The sequence below is a fragment of the Hesperophylax consimilis genome, chromosome 22, assembly GCF_061612785.1.
Source record: "Hesperophylax consimilis isolate HC1 chromosome 22, BYU_Hcon_1.0, whole genome shotgun sequence".
In the NCBI taxonomy this organism is placed as follows: domain Eukaryota; kingdom Metazoa; phylum Arthropoda; class Insecta; order Trichoptera; family Limnephilidae; genus Hesperophylax; species Hesperophylax consimilis.
In genome coordinates this window covers 1,839,701-1,859,731 of record NC_142857.1, presented here as the reverse complement: position 1 = coordinate 1,859,731, position 20,031 = coordinate 1,839,701, and the positions used below count along the sequence as shown (strand labels likewise).

The following is a 20,031-nucleotide window of genomic DNA, read 5'->3' as shown; positions in this document are numbered from 1 at the left end:
TCTTATTTTAGCAGTCTTTGAACGCAAAATCTTTGAACCTATGCTAGAAAATGAAGCGTACATAATTAAAATTAACCATGAACTTGAAAATATAATTGAGCATGAGAGCATCAATAGATTCCGTAGGTCACAAAGACTGCCAATGACTGGACAAATTGAAAAAATACCAGTTGATAAGATACTCAAAACTATGACCAAGTGTATGTTCGAGAGGAGACGACCCAAAGGCAGACTACGGAAGAACTGCATGGAAGAAGATTGGAGCGAATGAATGAACACTGGAGGCGAATGACGAGGAACCGCATCCAAAGGCAGCCCGGGGAAGAATTGGATAGAAGAGGATTGGAGCAAATGAATGGGGACTGGAGGCGAATGACGAGGAACCGCATCCAAAGGCAGACCGGGGAAGAACTGGATGGAAGAGGATTGGAGCTAATGAAATGGGACTGGAGACGAATGACGAGCAAACGACCCAAAGGCAGACCGGTGAAGAACTGGATAGAAGAAGATTGGAGCGAATGAATGAGGACTGGAGGCGAATGACGAGGAACCGCATTCATTGGAGATTATTTGTGGAGGAGGCCAAATCCAACGCATGTTGATGATGATTAAGATTTATTATTAGCCAGTTTTCGTGTACCCGGCGTTGCTTGGAGTTAGGTACATAATGGTTCGTAGTAAAGTTTGGAGGTTTTGAATTCTAATGTAGGTATCTGAAAACTGGGTCTATTTTTAAGGTGGAAATAATATAATTCTAAAAAATTGAAAAAGTTTACTAAAAGTGTTTGTTTCACTTGATCGTGCTATGTATTTCTCGGGCGTCCCCAACTTGCACCATTCACTACTGTATACCACAATGTTACTATTAAAAAAACATTATATCAACTTGGATTCGACTCCGTATCTCATTACAGTGCAGAGATAGTGCGTTAAGTCTTCCTTCTTAAAATTATTTACCTCGAGTCCTGTTTCGTTTGTTGGCATTCTGTGTTGAGGGTTGTTTTTTAAAGTAAAGTAAGGAAAGAAAGTTCTGGGAAGGAAAAAGGCATGATGAATCGGTAGGAATCTAGGAGTCAATGTGTCCGAGGGTGAGATATGAACCCGTAACTGCCTCCCAAATGAATTACCCTTCTATGGTCCTTAGGGTGATGGGATGTTTTGTGACTATTTTATTGATCCCATCTAATTAATACATTTTAATATTAGTTCGTGTTTGGTTGCGAGTCCATGGCTTGAGCGGGCGGACTACCATCCCGCCATGAGTTATAGTCCTCGGCTGGCCCGGCCCCGCCCTATGCGCAGTGGCCATGGGAACTGCCCCTCGCCCCGTCTGCCCCGGCCCGGACCCATCGGGGCCCCGCGCCACTGGCCAGCCGGGGCACCGCTAATTAACAGGAAATTATCAAACATTTACGAGATGCTTTGGGCTAAGTCGGAAGAGTGATTGACTGGGAAAATGACTGACGAAAATGAGGAAGGAATGCGGTTTTCAATTTTTATATTAATTACAGAACTTGAAACTATTTGAACTTTTTTCAAGTTCTGTTAAACAACTGGCCTTTGTCAATGTCTTTATAGGGGTAAAATGATAGATTACATAAAAAATCAGTGTTAACAAAATATAGGTTACGTACAAAAATATCACAGTTACCAAAATATAGGTTACAATAAAATATAAGATTTTAAAAATATAGGTATGATAGAGTACAAATAAGTGAGAAATGCCAAAATCTTCCAAATCAACGATAGTGATAATAAGAAGGTATAAAATTAGTTGTTGACAATAGTTTACAAAGTAGGTAGTAGAAATAGTTCGTACATACTTAGTTTAAAGTTTGCCGAGTTCAAATTATTGTCAAATACATTTATATTGTTTGTATTTGTTACCAAGACTGTGTAATAATAATAATAACATGGCATTTAAATAGCGCAGTTTAGTGTCATTTCACTTCAAGTGCGCTTAACTATAACAAACTTAAAAACGGTAATTTAGTATTAGTGGTCATGTTCTTAAAATTATTCCTACAGTGCGCCTTACCCAATACAGATCTAATATTATAACACTAAATATCCTACTGTTTATACAAATGACATAAATATAATGACAAAAGAATAACAATAACAGCAGGACAGGACAAAACAAGAATACTAAAACTATAAACATAATACAAAACAGGAGGCAGTTTGTGCTCAGAAATGAGAATCTTCTGAGCAGACATTTTAAAAGGTACAACAAGGAGGCAACCGAAACCAAACAATTACCGGAACTTTTCGAATATGGCTTATTATAAAATATCGAAAAGAAGTTCAGATTTATGAATGGTAAGATTTTTTAAATAATTTTGTTTTTAAAGCCCGTTTAAATTCAGCCAAATTCTGTTGTATTGGAGAGTTAATATATTATGTATTACATAATAGTAGGTATTGTTGCCTACGCGCAAAGTGACTTGATATCGTACCTATAATAAAGAAAACAACCATAACATTATTTATTATAATAAATGTTTAATTCGGTGTCAATTTAAGCTTTTTTGTTAATAATTATTTTAGATATTTACATTTATGATGAGTTTCTTTTTATTCGCCTGTTCACTAGTGATTCCTGTTCCGAGGCTGACTCGGTTGTTTTGTTGGTGTTACTAATTCTTATGTTGTCTTCCTATTTTTATAATTTCCTCGTCCTCATGTTTACTTAGCCATATATCGATGTTGCCTTTTAACCACTCGAGCGATTTTTGGCATACTATGCTAAGTTTGCAAAAACGTTTTGAGCGATCGCTTACCATAAAATGCGAAATTTATAGAACCTAAAAATATCGGATAAACGGTGAAATCTAAGTGGATTAAACCTCAGTAAAGAGATTCATATGTTTCCGTATTAATATTTTGATGAATGGTAATAATTAAATAACATGGTAAATACATATAAATGACACCAATCGACACAACTTGTATAATTTCCTCATCTTCATGTATATTTTGGTGAATGCCATATTAGTGTGTTGTCATTTAAAATTGTTTATTTCCTTCGTATTTTTGGAATTATCCTATTTTCACAACTTTTATTATTTCCTCATCTTCATGTATATTTTGGTGAATGCCATGTTTGTGTTTTGTCTTTTAAAATTGTTTATTTCCTTCGAATTTTTGGAATTATCCTGTTTTCACAACTTTTATAATTTCCCCATCTTCATGTATATTTTGGTGAATGCCATATTAGTGTGTTGTCTTTTAAAATTGTTTATTTCCTTCGTATTTTTGGAATTATACTATTTTCACAACTTTTATAATTTCCTCATCTTCATGTATATTTTGGTGAATGCCATAGTTGTGGTCTTTTTAAATTGTTTATTTCCGTCGTATTTTTGGACCTATCCTGTTTTCCAAACATTTATAATTTCCTCATCTTCATGTATACTTTGATGTACCTATCTATACCATATTTGTGTGTTATCTTTCAAATTTTGTTAATTTCTATTGTATTTTTGTACCTGTCTTTACAATTTCTATAATTTCCTCTTCTTCATGTTTAGCAAACCGTATTTTGATGTTACTTTTAAACTTATTCATCTGCATGGCACTTGTAATTGTTTATTAGTGTTGATGATTTTAATTTTTTTTTTTATTTTTTATTTTTTTTTTATTTTTTTTTTATTAAATGTTTATTTATTTATTAAGGTTTATTCAGGAAACATTCAATTATATATTATAATTTTACTGGTCTTCCATTAAAAGCCTTAGCTTGTGGATGGAAGAAGAGTTAACATTTCACATATTATGTACAAATAAAGTCACGTGTACAGTTAATACAATGCAGTTAATACAGTTAATACATTTCATTTAATTATAATTACCATTTACTATAATCATGTATTTCAATATATATGTATGTGTAGGTAATATAGACACATGGCAATCAGACCCGTTAACTAAAATATGTAAACATATATGTATTCAGTAAGAAGAAAAACAAGTAAGATTTTTAGTGTGACATTCTCTAAAATACTTTTTGATGGACTTCAACAATTGAATTTTGTTCCTAATGCTTCTGATTTCTATTGGTAGGTTATTGAAAAAGAATTTTCCTTGGTGAGTATAATGGTGTTGTGCAAAAGAAGTGTTTAATTTGGGGCACACAAATACATGTTTAAGTCTAGTACGATTTTCAGTTATGAATGCGTATTTATCTTTTTCTTTTATAATTTGTATAATTGAATTTTTTATAAATAAGTTTTTAAATGTTGGAACTTTGAATTCTTCGAATATGCTGTCAGTTGGGAAGTCTGGAGGTTTTTTTAGTATAATTTTTATTATTAGTTTTTGAACAATTTCTATGGGGGTCAGATTAGTTTTGTAAGCTGCTCCCCAACTGATAATGGCATACTGAAGAATAGACTGTACTAATGCGTAGTATATTGAGTATAGGTTTTTCGTTGATAAAAAGTTTCGTATCCGCAAGAATATATGAATTAACTTCCTAACTCTTTTTATTGTATGGTCGATGTGATCTTTCCATTTTAGGTTTTTATCTATGATTATTCCAAGATATGTAATTTTATCCGCTATTTTCAGAAGTGAACATTTTTGTTGGCAGTGATTAGTATCGTGTTGTGCGAGAGAATGATTATGTAAGAATATTTGAAGATTTGGAGGTACAATGTTAGAGTTAATTTCGAAAGGAATGACATATGTTTTATCACTGTTTAACGACAAGAGGTTATTGTCAAACCATATTTTTAGATTATTTATGTCTTCTGTAGCTTTTAGATTAATTTTTTCCCAAGTTTTTTCTTTTATTATAAGGACTGTATCATCAGCGTAAGAGATAATTTGGCCATGCAATGGTTGAATAAATATGTCGTTTACATACAAAATGAACAATATTGGTCCAAGCACGGTGCCCTGTGGGATACCAAAATTTGATGTTTCTTGGTCGCTAGTTTGGTCATTTATTTTAACAAATTGTGCACGATTGTTCAAATAACTTTCTATCCATTGGACGGCTTTATCATTGATGTTATTTAATTTCAGTTTTTTGATAAGCTTTGCGTGTGAGATACTATCGAATGCTTTTCTTAGGTCTATGAATATTCCTGCGCATTTATTTCCTTCATCAAGTGCAGAGTATATAAATGATGTTACATTTGCTATTGCATCTTGTGTGCTTTTTGTTTTTAAGAATCCGAATTGATTGGAATGTAATATTTTATTGTTTTCTAGAAAATCAACAACCCTTTTTTTCACAATCTTTTCAAATATTTTTGCTATATTCGATATTAGTGATATCGGTCGATAATTTGAAACATTTTGCGGGTCGCCGGTTTTAAAGATAGGGGATATTATAGATTTTTTATAATTTGTTGGGAATATGCCTTTAGTCAGACTGAGATTGATAAGGTGGTTTAGTGGTTTCAGTAGATACATTTTCATTTCTTTAAGAATTTTCACAGAAATGTGGTCAAAACCTGGAGAGGATCCGTCTTTCATGCTTTCTATTACAAGTTGTATTTCTGTTTCGGTAGTTTTTTTAAAAGTGGATAGTGTATTTTGTTTTTGGGTATTAGTTGTTATAGTTTTTGGTGTGTGTACAGATTTAGTGATTTTATCAGCGAGATTGTTTCCTACTTTAGAGAAGTAAGAATTAAAAATGTTTGCTGTTAGTTTTGGGTCTTTGGATACATCTATGATATTATTTTCATGTTTTAAATATTTTATAGAATTATTTTTTTTCTTATTTTCAATTGCATAATTTACCGTTTTCCAAATAACTTTTAGATTGTTTTCTGAAGTAGAGATTATTTTTTTTAAGTAGTCGTCTTTACTTTTTTTAATTAAAGCTGTTAATTTATTTCTATATTTTTTGAGAACTATCTTAGCATTTTCATCGTGTGGATTTTTAATTGTATTTTTATATAGCCTTTCTTTTTCTCTGATAGATTTTATTAGGCCACAAGTGATCCAAGGTTTTATACGTCTGAATTTTGAATTCGTGTATAATGAGACCTCTGTTGTGGAGGTTTCAATATGATCCATAATTTGTTTTTCAAACATATTTGAGCATTGTTCGACATCGTTAGATTGTAGTATCGTACACCAAGTTTCTGCTTTCAATTTTTTCTCTAAAGTGGCAATATTTGTGGTTTTTTTAATAGTAATTGGAGCCTTAATTTGTGATTTTATTTCATTATCATACAATAATAAGCAAGTGTGGTGGTCAGTAATATTCGTTTACCAAATCATTGTTTTGATTTTATATAGGTTTTGTAATTTTATGTTTATCCAAATATGATCTAAGCAAGACGATTTTTGTCCGTGCATTTCTCTAGTATTTTTGTTTATGCATGATTTAAAATCTAATTCAGTCATACAATTTAGAAACTCATTTTTGAAAATATTTTCTGATTTTTCGTTAATGTTAATATTAAAATCACCCGCGATAAAACAGGTTTTATTTTTAAGCGGTAGTAATATATTTTTCAGTTGAGTTATAAAATGTGAAATATTTGATTCGTGTGTTCTGTAAATGGCAATTATGTGGTAAATATATTTATCGAGTTTAATTTCGATTTGAATACAGTTAGTCAGTAATATTGGGTGTTCTAAAGTCGTGACAATACTGAATTTGGTGTGAACGAATATTGCGATTCCACTATTTTTATTGATATTTATTTTAGTTGGGATGTATGTATAGTTAGGAAGTTGAAAGGCTGGTGACTCATCATTTGTAAATGTCTCTGTTAATATTATACAGTCTGGTTGTAATATTAGATTATTGATTTTAATAATAAATTCATCAAAATTTTGAAACATACTACGAATATTTTGGTGTAATATGAATAAACCGTTAAATTTGTGTGGGAAAAATTCATTACATGTCTCTGTGCTTGCACATTCGTATTCATGGATTTTGTAGAAATTTTCTATTTGGCTAGCTATAAAATCATCCATTTAAAATTAATTTTAATTCATTTAGAGGAATTGATAGCACATACATCCATAAGCTTGCCAAAACTATGAAGAATTAAATTAAAAGAATTACGCTCCGTTATTATAATTACATCGGTATCGTGTCTATTAGTGAATAAAGTGTACTTATATCTGTTGCGAATGTATAACATGAGCATATAAATAATACATAACATAAGCATATAAATAATATAAAATATAAGCATAAAGAGAAAATAAAACATGAGCTTAAAGAGATTAAAAAACATAAGCATATAAAGAAAATAAAACATAAGCATATAAAGTATACCAGTGATATATGGATTTGGTTGTTGCGGATATTTAACATAAGCGTGAAAAGTATGCATAACATTGGCATAAGTATACAGAGTATGCATATAGTTGTTGCGAGTATATATCACGAGCATATAAAGCATAAGCATATAAAGCATATAAAATATAAGTATATAGAGAAAATAAAACATAAGCATAAGCATGTAAAGTACATAGGTGTTATAGGGATTTAGTTGTTGTAAGTATTTTACATAATTATAGCAGGCATATAGTGTAACTATGAATTGAAGATACATAGTACAAGATTTATATTGGTTAATGCTAAAACTAAATGTAGTGTTTGGGTAAAGAGATAAAAGAAAACTAGAGAAATACAAATTAAATAATTTAAATTCCCCTGTAATCATATACCTGTGCCCTTCTGTTTCATATAATAGGTTGAGATTAATAGTTAAAATAGTGATGTTAATGAATTTTGAGTAAAGTAAAAAATATTTTATAAACATAAATACAATAGTTACAGTTCTTTTACAAGTTATTGGGTGTGTGAGATAAGATGTGTTTGTTTTTGTCATTGATAATAATGACTGGTGTTCCAATATCTCTACGGACGTACACTTGCCCTCCACGGGTCCAGGCGAATTTATATAAGTTTTCCCGTGTAGCCTTACGTGCAAGGAACCACAAGTGTTTCGCACGAAAAGTCAGGTGTTCCGAGACGTATATGTGAGAGCGAGGTCCTGCAATTCCGACGAGGGTGGTGTTGAGTTTTTCCTCTCTATTGTTAGCTTGTTTGTTGAACTTTTTTATGTCTGACAGGAAAACATCACGGTCAATACTGGTTTTAAATGATATGATTATGGGCCTACATTGGTCTTTAGGTATTTTTTGGGAGATGCGGTAAGCTGCGTCAATCTTGTTCATTTCCACGTTTGAATTAGTAGTTTTTTGGATGTTGAATATGAGGTTATTTAAGTTTTCCCCATTATTTTCCGGGATCCCCCTGATTTCAGCGTTTTTAGACCTATTTAGCCTGTCTATTTGCTCCATTTGGTTTTCTAATACTTCAATTCTTGCTTCGAGGCCGGTGTTCTTTTTCTCAAGCTTGTTATTAGTGTCCTCAAGCTCGTGGACGCGAAGAAGAATGTCCTCATATTGCTTGCTCATCCCCGCTAGAGTGGCAAGAATTTGCGTGTTTTGTTCGAGTAGTTTGGCGAGTAGTTCACTATCAATAAGTGAACTGCCACTGGGTTTGACAGTCGGTGTGACACAAATGCATTGTTTACATTTTATGAGGGCACGCCGCTCTTTAGAGAGGCGACGGTAGGTACTTTCCGTCACACCTCCACATTGCAGATGGAATGTCTCCTTGCAGGTTACGCACACAAAAATAGACTCGTCTGAAAGTGTTGGTTCGGAACATTTTTGACAGGTATTATTCATGTTGATGATGTATGATATGTTGATGATGTTTCACTGTTATTTTACGTTATTTGTAATAGGCAGTAAAAGTTTTGCTATAAGCAGTCACAGTTCTTAGCACAGATAAACACTGGATTGAACTGTCACTGTCAAATGTCACTTGATCGAAAATTAAGACACTTGTAATCGCTGTAGAATTAATGAATTATAACCAAGTTTGAAGTTTGTACACTAAATTGTTAATACTATTTTTTTAAGTGGCAGTAAATTTTGGTAACTAGTTTAGTAAAATATAACAAAAAGATTTAATTTTAAAGTACATGCATTAAAAAAAAAATCCTATACAAAAACGTTAGTCGACGTAGGAGCCGATATAGAAAATGAATTAATGTCATTAGCGTTTTTAATAATTATAATAATAATAATAATATTGGACAATTCTTACAGCGCCGCTTTTGTGAGCTATCACCTCGGGGCGCTTTACAGTTGATGCAGGTATTACAAAAAATATAAATATTACCAAAATAAAGTGAAGTTAAGTAAAGTAAAAAGAAGAACAGGAACAGGTGACATGAAGATAGAAGATGGAGACTCTGCAGCAAGAATCCTAGGTGGTGAAGAAACTGGACCAGCTGCTGCAGCGAGAGAGTCCACCAACAGTGCCAACACGAGGTTCGTCATCCATCCAGGTATATGTCTGCTGCTAATAAAGCGCTGACATGTGTCTGCTGCTTAATTAAAAGCTTACTTATTTATATACCTAAGAATATACTTTTATTGCCGCCGGGACGATCATTTGCTATGACTAATCTACTTGTTTACATTTTTCCAAAAAATGTACCTACTATTTTACTTTTAGAGTAGATTGAAGTATATGCCTCAATGTTTTTTTTTTTTTTTTAAAGAAAGACAAACATTCCCGGGTTACGAATAACCCAACAATGTTTGAAAATCTCCTACTACCACCACAGAAAGCCGAAAATGTTGCTTGTGTTGTGATGGAGGACTTAGCCAGCCGAGGAATCGAACACGCGACGCTCGGGTGAGAACCAAGCGCTATGCCCACTCAACCACTGACCGTATGTATCCATAAAATTTTTACTATTCAGTTGGGGACTACTTATCTTTGCAGCTGAGTGCGTTGCTATTGTGTAGCCAAAAATTAAATGGTAACTTTTATTCATTATTATTATTAATTTATTTAATAATGAATAAAATAAATTTATAAATTTATTAAATAAAATAATTATTTATTTAATAAAATAAATTTATTTTTTGAAAAAAATTATTTCCATTTAGTTAAAAAATATGTATTAATATTTATTATTTCATTATTGTGGTATCTCCTCTGAAGACATGCACGGGTGAGTAGTGTGTAGATTTGTAAAATATTGTTCAGCAATTGAAATATAGATGGCGCTACTTCCGTTGGCAGTCCGCATTTGAAAGCTTCCTAGATGCTGGTATATGGTATGAATTTTCCTTCTAATGTTACTCTGGTTTCCCTTCAATAACGAATAAATCTTTCGCCTTTTACTAAAGATTTCCGTGGAGGGGAGCACTCAAATGAGTCTATAAACCAATTTTTTGTCCCCTGCTTCTTGAAGCAGGGCCTTATCGAACTAACGCGGTGAAAATCGCATCGTCTATGATCATTGATGTTTATTCCAGTTGTGAAACGCTGAGATTTTCACTTGTGACTCATGTTATCTGATTAATTGCATGAATTCAGGTTTACCTTAGTGATTCAGGATGTATCAATTATTACGTTAGTAAAAAAAAAATTAAACTTGATACTTACAAAAATTTAAAAAATATTAAAATGTAAATCTTCAATTGTAAACTAGAGGTGGGTCCTGTGAGTACTTTTCGTTACTGGGTACAGACTACAATGCGTACGCCGTACAGCTACAAAAAATATTAAAATGTAAATCTTCAATTGAAAACTAGAGGTGAGTGTGAGTGTGAGTCCTATGATTACTTTTCGTTACTGGGTACAATGAGTACAGGTACAAAGAAATAACTGGTAAAAATACCGGTGACAAAATAATCAAAAGTATTTAATACCGACCCGAGGATTGATTCAGAATAAGTTATTTCTAAACTGCACTCACATAAATTCTGCCCACATATTCCCCACATATTTTCTAAGTAAGATTGATTCCCCCATTAATTATTCGAAATCCATGGGGGAGGGGTTTTTAGAGGATTTCTGTGAAACATAATTCCCCACAAAATATTTTGATGTGTACTTCCCCATAAAATATTTCAAAGAAAAATACTTCAGTGAAATAATTTTCCCAACAAACAAAAATTCATATGTGATTCCCCACTCAATAATACTTTCAAATCCATGAGAGGGGGAGTATCTACGGAATTCCCTGTCGAAAAATTCCCCACATTTTTTCCGATCACAAAAAATCGACATAAAAAATACCCTCAGGAATACCCATCAAAAATTCCTACTTATAATACCCATCAGAGATACCCATCGAAAATACCCATCAGGAAGTAATAAATACTCAGTCCAAGTATGTATAAAATACTTGTGAGTATTTTTAATTAGTTAATTTCCCACAACTTTTCTACATAACATTGATTCCCCCCAATAATTATTCGAATCCATAGGGGAGGGGAGGGTTGTTGGAGGATTTATGTGAAAGGTAATTCTCCACAAAAATTTCCCGATGTATGATTCCCTAGTCATTTTTCGCATCCATGGCGGGGGGGGGGGGTTTAGAGAACTTCTGTGGGAGATAATTCCCCATGCTTGCTTCTCCACAGTAATCTTGGAAATTCCCTGTCGAAAAATTCCCCACTTTTATTTTCATTGCTAACAGTACCTATTAAAAATACCTGTGGGTATTTGGAACCAGGTATTTTGGAGATTGGTCACAAGTACAAAGTACCGCATGAAAATACCCGGTACTTTTACAGGGTACGCCTCTCCTCTAATGCCGTAAAGGTTATTAACAAATTAATGGAATATTTATTTTAAAAAATGTGGATATTATTTACTTTATTATTTACTATGGACAGTTCCAGTGCCAAAAATAGAACCGGTTTCTTTAAAAAAAGTGACTCCTCACAAGAGTGCCCCTCTCTGTACAGTGTTATGGCCGGGGAGCACAGACATATGAATATATAGACTAGAAATTAAAGATGAGGGTAAAATCAACTGTTGAAGAACGAAGGGGGTAAAGCTGACTGTGATTCGTCAATAAATCAATCTGACAGTATATAGGCATCTCGCATTATAATATCACCATTTAGTTCTTAATAGTAAAATCTGCTTTTGAATGAATAGACATTTTTACATGGGAGCGCAAATTACTCGCCACGTTATGAACAAATTTGCGAAGTCCAAATTCGGCAAAAAAAAAATTATTCTATTTTCAGAGTCGAATATTTTGTTTACGTATTTAGTTAAGACACTTTTATAATTGTTCATAATTTACTTCCCAGTAACAACGATGCGCACACTTGAGAATCGCTACATTCGACCAATGTTGGCTCGATGCGATAGTATATGTTTCTACAACTGATTCATATTATACGACGTGAATAAGCTTAAAATGATGCTTACATATGGAATGTAATACGACAATTGGGTTTATTCTCTTTTTCACATATATTTTTACAAGTTTTCATATCACAAGCCACTATTTTGCCGTGTTATTTCATAAAATGCCTCGACCATAGCTCGACGCTAGTTCGAACAAGAATGATGACGTCACATTCTCAAGATTCACGGGAAGCCATACGCGAGCCCAGCCGGCTCCAATGGAACCGGTATGGGGAGTGGGGAATAATACGCTTTTAATCACTTAGGGCAGGTCTACTTATATGTCTATGCCGGGGAGCTATTTTTATGTATTTCAATTTTTAGATAGCTAGCGGAATGCCTGTGACAGACCACGCTATAAGCGCGCTTTATTTTCGTGGCTTGGCCTGTTTCAGCGTATCGCTTTCCATAAATTCGCGTTGGTAGTGTATGGCGAGAGATATACCGAAATAGATCAATAAATTATACGTATAGCGTAATGTGTCGCCTACCTGAAGCGGAACATTTACCTGCTATGAATATAATAACTGGCGCCGACGTTTCTTGCTACAATATGAAAATTGGTCCAAATTGTAATTATAATGACGTTAAATCGCTCGTCTAGGCGCCAAACGAAACGGTTAAAAACATTTACTGAAACAGGTTAATTTGAAAACGATCGTTTAAAAACATTCTCCAATACATTTATACTCGTAAAAAAATCCTTGCCAAATATAATTCGTATTTTCTCAGTAAATTAGTATCTAAATTATACCCCAGCTGACCGATTGCGGGTTGAGACGATTCCCGCCCGCGCCCGGGGCCAATACGCCTGCGCCAACCCCCAACGACCGGTAGCTAAATGGGCGCCGCCGTAATCACCAAGGAGGTTTTATACCCCGGGGACGTTTTCACGTGAATACTGTAATTTCTTAACGAATTAACGCTGCAAGCGGTTCATTACGAATCATTTCGGATCGGTTCGCTTTAATTATATGTATTTCAACGCTTCGGTTTGTTTTGTGTGAATTGATTCAGTTGTTATTGTTAAATTATTGATATTAATGTGTTGGGCTGGCGTGCTAATTGAAATTAAATTATAATACTCTTTGATTTGAATCAATTTTATTTCAACTTATGAAGAGGTTTTCAGAGAATTTCTTATTTGACTGTAATATGTACGGGGAACAATTTACAATGTAATAAACTCTCTAAGAAAATTCACAAAATATACATATTAACTTTTTTTAAATGTGAGTAGGTACAGCACAACGGTTCCAATCGCTCTCAACCACCTGAAGCCAGTGAGACTATAACTTCCCCAATTGGGGTAAGTTGTAAGGCTGAAGGAAGCGGGGAGGGACAGGAGATGGAGATAGGAGAGGTGGAGTAGTATCTGGATAGTCAGATCTGTTCCCCAAAAACGGCTAAGGCCATTCGAATAGTGGAATTTTATCAGGCCACTACTGAAAATATTTCCCACTCCTCAATGGTGTTTTGCACACGGATAATAAGTCTGTTCAAATTATAGGTGATTTGGTTAAAAACGGGATTGCAGACCGTATCCTGATTTTTTTTGTAAATTCCTAATATAGGGTTTTCCAATAAGAGGTGTTATGTGTATTTAATTCCAGCCATAAAATGATTTTTTATGGCCGGAATTGGATGGTATTGATCTGGACAACGTTTACTTTCAACAAGACGGCGCTACGTGCCACACAAGCAACGAAACCATTGATCTTTTACGGGAAAAGTTTCCGGATCGTGTTATCTCTCGAAGAGGTGATCACAATTGGCCACCGAGATCTTGTGATTTAACACCTTGCGACTTCTTCCTTTGGGGCCACGTGAAAGAGAAGGTCTACGCCAACAGCCCAGCGTCGATTCAAGACCTCAAAGATGGAATTCGTGAGGCTATCGAGGACATAAGGCAGCCACAGCAGCGATTTGGTTATGGAAAATTTCATTAAAAGGATATGGTCCTGTAGGCGTAGTCGTGGTGGTCAGTTGACTGATGTTATTTTTCACTATTAACGGCATACCTTTTTCTTTAATGAATTAATTATTTTCTTCAAATGTTAATTTCGTTAATGAAATAAACATTTGTTCATTTATATTAAAAAATGGCATTTTTCTTTAAAAAACAAAATAACACCTCTTATTGGAAAACCCTATAATATATCAATAAGTTAATATATAATGACGAAATGACATCGTGATAACATATTCGTATTTTAAGAGCAAAACGATTAATTCGTTCGTTAAGGGCCTGCAATCCCGTTTTTAACCGGATGACACATAATATAATAATTTGAAGAGATTCTTAATTAATTATAAATACTCATTTTTCTCCGTGTATTTCGCACAAATTTGCATAGGTGCTGCGCACTCAGGCAGCTAGTAGATTCCCAATATTTGTAGGTCTAACACTCGAGCGCCACCAGTAGTTTTGCATACCTAAGAAATATGACGGAAGATCTCATAGGTGCTGATATTCATAACACACAACGGACTTGCTTTTTGAACGGCGCTCTATTATACAAGTTTTTCTTATTTCCTTATATTATATATGACTGTAAAAACGCATTTTAGAGAAAACCGCCATTGGATTTAACATACTCCAAGCGCTTAAACTGTAGCGACAACACTAATAATGAATTGTTACCTTCCTCAATCAATTAAACTCAAATTGATGGGTTTGTTTTAATAAGTGCTAGTTCCATGTCTCTAATTGAATTGCCCAACCAACTCCAAGTTTGATTCATTGTAATATTGATATTTGCTACTTGATCATTTAAAAGTCATAATTAATTTTGTGGTTTGCGTTTTGAAAACTCACTGTGTTAAAACTGAGAAGTATAAATATTAATCTATTCGGAGAATATCAATCTATTCGGAGAATATCAACAATTTCTTTAAAACAAATGGTTTTTGGGGATCTTTAGATTTGGTCCGCAGAAATTTAACACAGTGTAGATCCTTTCGTTATGCTTCTTTCCATAAACATTCAAATTTATGGACTAGCCTAACATAAAATCTGGGTATAATTTCGACAAACTGGATGCAAACCACGTGATCATATTTTTGGCTCTATATAGGAGGATTCGAGAATGCTTTGAGTAAATTACGACATCAAATGTACGTTAACCGCCGAAGAGCGCACATACATTGAAATAACCGAACCCTGCGCAAAAAAGAAAAGTTCACTAAAGTAAGGCAAATGTTTGCAGTACTATCGCAGGTTCGTTTTTAACCAAACCGCCTACAAATCGGGTTCCGTAGCGAAGCAAAAATGAGTGAGATGAGTAAAATATAACACATTTGTACAAGCATCTAAATACTTTGCTGAAATATTACATTTTGGAAACAAATCCGAACTTAAGTATACCCGGATTGGGATTTGGATTACGTTTGCACAGCCAGCAATTTGCACGCCATTGTAAAAAGGACTAGTAACTAGTAAGTCGATTTTATTTTCGAGGACTAAATAGTTACAATAGTGACTAATGCGAGTTGCCTGTATTCTAACATTCATTGACAAACCGTTTTAGTTATGCTGCCACGGATCACACAATTATAATCAATAAAAATCTTTACACTAGGTGCCAACAAACGCCACAGAATAGACAAATATGGAAACAGTATTAATTAATTAAAGTCACTTCATTTGTTTTCACCGCTTTATTAGATTCAAAACTAAGGACGGGTTCTTTCACAGAATTGGAATAATTCATCAAAGTTAATGTTCAAGTTATGTCGAGGTTTTATTCAAGTTCTCTTATTATATCACTATTGGCCTAAATATTATTATATATTGGCTTATTAATCTAAGTACACATACATTATTTTTTTTATATGTGTTTATTCAGTTTTTTTATTTGTACATTATTTTTTCTTACAAAATCTTACAAAACTGATCAATCAGTTTAATTGTAAAACACACGTACGCCGCTTCCGAGCGTACGTTCTTTCCGCGCATGCGCAATGAGCAAACTCGTCAACTTTATACGATATCATGACAGCATCCGACGTACAAAAAACGTCTTTAATACTAATATGCACACTGCACAGAATCGCATAGGTCGCTTTGAGCTCGAATACTGAAGTCGAATTCTTATTGAATATTATTAACCTGCGATTTACTTTTTGATCATAATTTAAATAAATAAAAATGAATACCCAAAATAATATGGATACTTCGCCAACGTGTTCTAAATGATAATAGTGATATATGTGGTTGTATAATTGAATCATCAATGCGAAAAAGTTTTGTGTCTCGGCCATTTTCGGACAAAAAAAACTTATTCTGGATACTGAAAAACCGATTCCCATTCTGAACATAACTTCAAGAAATAAATCGTTTCTAAGACATTTTCAAAACTCGGTTTACTCTCAAGTTTCTTGCATTTGCAGAAGTGCTAGGTTCTAAATTATTTTGCTTGCCGTGTACTATATTTTGTAATGAAAACAATACAAATGTGTGGAATAAGCACGAATTTAACTACCGTGTCATCGACAACAAGTGAATGAAAACTCATGTAATGGTTTTTTATACGAATAACACATTTAAGATATTTTGTATCTGTAATTATTGAGTTATGGAGCTTAATGGATTTATGGAGATAATTTTAGACGGTACCTCATTGTATCTTGTTCGTGGGCTAGCGTCTAGATGTGCATATTTATTATCAAGTGCGTAGTAAGTACGAGTATAAACATCCGATGTCCAGCATCCCTTATACAAAAAGTTACCGACCGCCACTGGCAGGAGTGTGGGTATTAATTAAGGAATTACGTGGTTAACAGTTTGTTTGTTATTTTTAATAATATTGGACTTAATATTAACACTTTTTCTTTTGTCCAATATTCATAAATTAATCTGCGAAACCTTATAACCTGAATGTAATATTTTTATACTTGTATTAACCAAACCTCTAACCAGAATGAAGAGAGTATTGTTTTCGAAACTTGTAGATTTGGTATCTGATAAAATATTAGTCATTCAGAATATATCGAGATCAAGTGTTATTTTCCTAGTAAATATCAAGTCGGATTGCGTATTTCAATATCAATAACAGTATTTGTATGAACAGGTGTTTCACCGTCCTCATAAAACACTTGCTTTTAACTGCAACATAATTAGAAACTTTGTCTATTCATTCGTTAAAGGCCTAAAGTTCGGTTTTTAACAGGATTACGAATAATTTGAAGAAATTTCTATTAAATTAGAAATATTTTATATCAGTAAGTTTTCTCCGTGTGCATACGAGTATAGAGATGTCAAGTATAGTATGTTAATTGTGATACAGTACTGAGAAACAGATTATGTTGAGCAGTGGATATAAAAATCATCTTGATACAGTATTGAGAAACAGATTATGTTGAGCAGTGGATATAGCAATCATTTTGATACAGTACTGAGAAACAGATTATGTTGAGCAGTGGATATAAAAATTAGCTTGATACAGTACTGAGAAACAGATTATGTTGAGAAGTGGATATAAAAATGATCTTGATACAGTACTGAGAAACAGATTATGTTGAGCAATGGAAATAAAAATCAGCTTGATACAGTACTGAGAAACATATGATATTGAGCAGTAGCATTAATTACAGCTGCATCAATAAAAAGTGGATATAAAAATAAGCTTGGTATGTTGTATACTTGAATAAGGAACCATTGCGGCAAGGTCTCCAGCAATAATTTGACGATTAACCACAAAACTGTTAGTTCTTCGAAGATTGCGAATTCCTTCAGTAATGCAGTTTCCGCAGAATACTTCAGTTCGCTGAGATTTAAATGCCTTCCTAGAAGTTGGCTGAGCCGTCAAACTGTTTTATCCTCGTCGGTAGTCGACACTCAGCGAACCTTTTTATAATTTTTCATATTTTTAATAATTTATTCAGTTATGATTCTTAACGCCAGACCTGACGGCCGGGTTCTTCAGTTTTAGTTAGAAAGAACACTGTTCGATATATTCTCTGTTCACTTGTCAGTCGAGTCATATAGTTAGGTACCCGTATTTATAGATATATATCGAAAAATAAACTTTCCTGGCTCTCATAATTTAGTTCAATTCCTTAGAGAGGGAAAGTATACTCTCATGTTGAAGAGAGTTCAGAAGAAATTTCTGAGATTTCTCTACGTGAGGGAGTGTGGCTACCATTTACTAGTTACTACCCGTGGCCTTACCCTACGCACTTTCTTTTGTGTATGCTCGGAATAAACTACAGGGTATTCCAATAAGAGATGTTATTTTGATATTTAATAGTAAAAGATCAATGGTTTCGTTGCTTATGTGGCACGTAGCGCCGTCTTGTTGAAATTAAACGTTGTCCAAATCAATACCATCTAATTCCAGCCATAAAAAATCATTTATCATCTCTCGATAGCGCAATCCATTCACCGTAACTGTTGCTCCAACCTCATTTTCGAAAAAGTAAGGTCCAATGATTCCGCCGGACCATAAACCGCACCAAACAGTCGCACGTTGAGGATAGATAGACTTTTCAACAATAACTCTTAGGTTTTCCGAGCCCCAAATGCGACAATTTTGCTTGTTGACGAAGCCACCGAGGTGGAAATGGGCCTCATCACTCAAGATAATTTGCATTTTATTCACTCAAGTGAATTTTAATAATTTCAATGCGATGTTGAAGCGTGTATCGTTCCATTTTTATTAATGGCGTAGTTTTTACTTGTCAAATGTCAAAAAATGACAGCTTCAAAAGTAACATCTACCGAAATAACGGGAAATTCAAAATAACACCTCTTCTTGGAAAACCCTGTAGTTGATTTACCCACTGTTTATATTTATGTTGTTCTCCTTTACAAAACACACTGAAATTAATATTTTAATAAACTGAATTGAATTGCATTATAATATTTAATTAAATTAGGTAGAACTGTAATTTTGCTAATATAACGTGAATTGAAAATCCTATCATAGGTTCATAATTTACAGACGAGCGTATTTTAGTTTTTATCGGCGTAGGTCCGCGATGTTTTCTTTTTTTGTTTAGATTTGAGGTCTCACAGGATCACAGGAACGTTATTATTATTTATGAGTGATTTGAATTTATGGTTACCGCAGGACCTAATAATGTCTAACCTACCTGCTACACGATGCTGTAAAGTGAGTTTTTTTTCAGAAGTTCATTCATTCATTATATGAGTACACGTAAAAAACTTACTGATATATAGCTAATTTATTAATTGCAGACCATTTTTTTATATTTAGGAATATAAAAAGAAATTTAATATTTAATCAATGTGGAAGATACTCGGAGAAAACTTACTGTTAAGAAAATATAGCTAATTCCTTAAAAATCTCTTGAAATTATTCGTGATCCAGTTAAAAACGGGATTGCAGGCTATTCACGAGTGAATCGATGGGTATCCTGGTAAACTTTTAGTAAAACATCAATGTTTTGTCACGATGTCGGAACACATGTTCATAAAAATCCTAACACTTTCGCATTTCGTCATTATATATTATTAAGGGTTATATTCCCGGGTAATATTTACGGATAACCTGAAAATATTTGGAAATCTCCTACTACCACCACAGTAAGTGGAAAATGTTGCTTGTGTTGTGATGGAGGACTTAGCCAGCCGAGGAATTGACCACGCTACGCCTGGGTGGGACCCAAACGCGATGTCAACTCAGCCACCGACCGGTCTAAATGCATGAACTCGTGCTCTGATATTATTACGAATTTACTAAAAATTTATCAGAAGGTGTCCTGCAGTCCCATTTTTAACTGGATAATCAATACTATGAAGAGATTTTACTCGCGATACTTATTTTTCTCCGTGCGACAGT

At 33.7% G+C, this 20,031-nt stretch overlaps 1 non-coding gene across 1 annotated transcript; it reads left to right on the top strand.

Moving 5' to 3' along the window:
• The first annotated feature begins 10,152 nt into the window (after positions 1-10,152).
• LOC149412606 (U5 spliceosomal RNA) lies at positions 10,153-10,273 on the top strand. Its single transcript, XR_016304527.1, has one exon. It is a non-coding gene; the product is annotated as a U5 spliceosomal RNA (small nuclear RNA).
• The last annotated feature ends 9,758 nt before the right edge of the window (positions 10,274-20,031 follow it).